Genomic DNA, 3,978 nt, shown 5'->3' on the forward strand with positions numbered 1-3,978 from the left:
TCCTCTCTCTCTCTCTCTCACACACACACACACCCCACACACACTAAGACTCCATCTCACACACACATGCTCTAGGCGGAGCATTTGTTCCTACCACCCTTCATCCAACCTTACCTGTATGATAGACAATCACCTTTATTTACTTGCATAACATGGACAAATTCCACTTTACTTTAGTAGTCAGCAAACTTATCATCTGCACCCTTATAAAAAAACGAGTTGACGGTGATGGTGTGCTTGCCATCTTGTAATACAGACCGTATGATCTATATCTGAGGATAGAAAGCAAACTATGATAATTTTACAAAAGATACCCGCACCTCTCTCCACATCATTATCTCCCGCAACCTCATTACTCAGCAATTAAAAAAGGAATAAGTCTCTGGAACAATCTAGCATGCATGGTGGCCGCTGCCGCCTGCCGGCGCCGTCCATCCCCATGCCTCTGCCCATTCCGACCACCAGTCACCAACACGCTCCACTCCTCCTCGCCTTATCTCTCATCTTTCATTTTTTCGATGACATTCTCAAGATACCAGTCTTCTGATAAAATTCTCGAGATATCATTAGTTTTTACACATGGGATTACTCCAGCATGGGTCAATCACAACAGGTGTTCTGTAAAAAAATGCATATTGATGTTCCGTGCAATGCACGAGAATCTTGCTTGTAATTATATAACGCAAATCATGAGCAGGAAGTGACATTTTTTTGACACAACCACGTTAACATGGCCATGTAAATCACTAGCTAAAGTAAATACCATTATACTTATATCCCTATGTAAAAGGTTGAGTACATGTCCGAAGAGTAGAGTCGCACACACGCACTCTGTCTCTCGGAATCTCTCTCTCACACACACACCAGTTACGTGACGCCCAGTTAAGCAGACACGTATGTTACAATTTGTGCACCCGCGAGTACACGTGATGCTGCGCATTTATTTAAGCCGGAAGGCGAACCCAAACAGTAGCTGCATTCATTCTCCTCCTGCCACCTCTTCTCTGGTCGCCGTCGCCCGGTAGCCATGGGCCGGCCGAAGGTAACAACATACGCCATACCCCCGCCGGAGCAGCGCTTTAATATGGACATTTTAGTGGTCATGCATGCATCTTTTTGTGCTAGCATTCCTATATAAGGGTTGACTGGTCGCTTCCCGTGGATGTGCGCGGGCGGTGGAAGAGGAAGGAGGAGGGAAGAGGGCTGTGGAGTAACGTTTTTTACCACAATTTCTTAGGAAACTGAGTGCAATAATTGAGTAGTTTTGCAAACTACCAGTACTACACCTGAAACGGTTCAAAACCTATACTCCCTTGCCAGCGTGCGCTTCCCGCATAAAACAGTCAGCGTCGCCCTGGAGCGTCAGTGCCACATTAATGCCCGACCAGAGCGGAGGCGACCTCTCACTGGCACTGGCTTTGAAGTGGCGCGACGGCCGAGAGAGCGCCGCTTCCCGGTGCACGCGACTGCTTCGCGTCGAGACTGGCCATAGGCCCTGTTTGGATCCATGGGTTAGAGTTATTTTGAGCTAGTTGGGGCTCAAATAGCCTTAAAGTATCCAAGCATGAGGGTTTAAATTCGAGCAAGTTGCACCGAACCCACCAAAAAAACTATCCCACCCAAGAGGTGCTAACTGGAGATAGTTCTCATTGGGACCACTGAAAAATCACTTTTCTCTCTCCATGAAGTGCATTTATTGTCAATCTAACCCTGTCACCCAAACACCTCTTTGGCTATAGTTAGTTCAGGGTTAGTCTAACCTCTAGCTAAGTTAGAGTATCAAACAGGAGCAGTATAGGGCATGCAAGTTGCTCAAAGCATACAGGCAAATTCGTACGTGAAAGGATTTTTTCTTTTTGAAAACGGAACGTGAAAGGAATTTTTTTTAGAATACTCTTGGCATGTCGCTAACATGTGACAGTTAACCGACCTCAATAGACGGCAGAAACGCCAGCCCGCCGCACTTTGATAGAGACGAGGAGGGAGAAGTGATACAGGCTGCTGGATTACTAGAGATAGGTGTCGCACGGAAGCCAAGAAATATGGTGATAGCGTGGGTTAGCCATGTACTAGTATGATGTAACTACACTGGGCTGCCGTGTTTCGTACTCTTCCCGTCCACTGTGGAGATGATTGGTTAATTTTATATCAATGAATAATATTAAATATTATGAGTGCGGACGCTCCACCACGAGGTTCCTTGCTCCTTCTCGGTCGTCCGGAATCTATGTTCTTCCACTCTATTTTTTTACGTGAGCTTTGTTCATCCTTTTGCCAACACGCGAGACATCTAGCATCAAGGTGCACGTGTTATGCAAGGATCGTTCCATCTATATGAAGAACACGTGGGACTGGAACTACAAGATGGACATGTACCCAGGAGTGGACGTACGAACCTGAGTAATGTAGCGCAGTAAGTGAAGTAGAAAGGCACAAATGGTGTGAACATGCATGGCATATAGGGTGTGTTTGGTTGCGTTCTCGTCTCAACATAGTTGTTCCCTCTTCATGCATGCTCAACTCAACACCCCTCTTCATGCATGCTCTCTTCATGCATGCTTCTAGTGTATTTGTGCTAAACTAGTGTGGACTCATGCACCCTCCATACACTCTACCAAACACCCAAAAGTAGGTCGAGAAGGGAACTCTTGGGCGGCATTTGTCTCTTACTACGGACTACCACTAAATGTTGTACGTGCAATGCACGGTGATGTTATGGAGTACGTGCCTAAGTACTCTACTACTACTATATTAGTTGGAGGCACATACTAACTTTTATATTTGTTTACGTGTATGCCCCAAGACCTTCCAACTAGACGTGTCTTTCTCTCCAGGTCGCACTTTGTATCGTTCATACCACTAAGTAGTACTAGGTGTGGTCTCCGACCCAGAAGTGGAAGAAGTGGAGACGCTCTACCACGCTGTTTTTTTACGCTGGGCTCTACCACGCTGTTCATGTCCCACTCCTTTCGCTGACGTGTGGGACATCCAGCACGTGCCGTGTTTGGCACCCTTCTTCGTAAGAGTTGAAACGCTAGCATTCATCAGAAATAAAAAATAATTATAAATCGGCAGTGATACTATTTTTTTGCGAACCAATCAGCAGTGATACTATACCACGCGGTTTCCTTGCTCCTCAATATCGGAAAGAATACTTCCGTTCACCAACGTGTGGGACGTCGACCATCCTGGTTCACTTGCCATGCACGCAAAACTCCAAGGGAGAGTCACCCAGGTCATCGCACCGCAGTAACAATGACTAATGAGCCGTCAAATCACAGGCCCACTTCCCACTTTGAAGTTGCTCGGACGAAGGAACCATCATGACTTCGTTGAATTCCGTTTCTTGAAGAAAACTACTATACCAGCAGTACTGCTAGCTATAGTAGTTACTCCAACAGAGGCCTCCTTTCGTTCATAGGATAGGAATATGAATATCATAGAAAGTGAGATGACATGCATCTCAATTCCTATAGAGAAAGAGATGTCATTTGATGCTTAGGATAGGAATTTTTCCACTTAGTCTAGGCTAATGTAATGGTAATTTGCTCTAAAAACTACAGTAGTAACTAGTAGTATTGGTACATGCTCGTACTCAGACATAGACACACACACTAACTACTAGTACTACTACTTCTCACATGCTGGCCAGATGCCGTCGTTCTCCTTCCCGGCTTTGTCGGCGACACCCCACCGTGCTTGGATCTCCGCCAACCTCTCCGCAGGAGTTCGTGCGTCCTTTTCTTTCTTGCGGCGGCGGGCCTCTCTTTTCTTGAGTGCTTTCTGACTTTTCTGCTCCCTCTGTGCGGCTTTGGCCGCCTCTTGCTCTACCGCCCATTCGGCCTTGGCATCCTCAAATTCCTCCCACATAGTTGTGAGGTCGCGAGCGGCGATGAAATCGGCACGGCGCGATGCCATCGCTTCCCTACCATTTTGTGTGCGGTCGTGGGCGGCGAGGAACTCGGCGCGGCGGGATGC

The sequence above is a fragment of the Triticum aestivum genome, chromosome 2D (assembly GCF_018294505.1).
Source record: "Triticum aestivum cultivar Chinese Spring chromosome 2D, IWGSC CS RefSeq v2.1, whole genome shotgun sequence".
In the NCBI taxonomy this organism is placed as follows: domain Eukaryota; kingdom Viridiplantae; phylum Streptophyta; class Magnoliopsida; order Poales; family Poaceae; genus Triticum; species Triticum aestivum.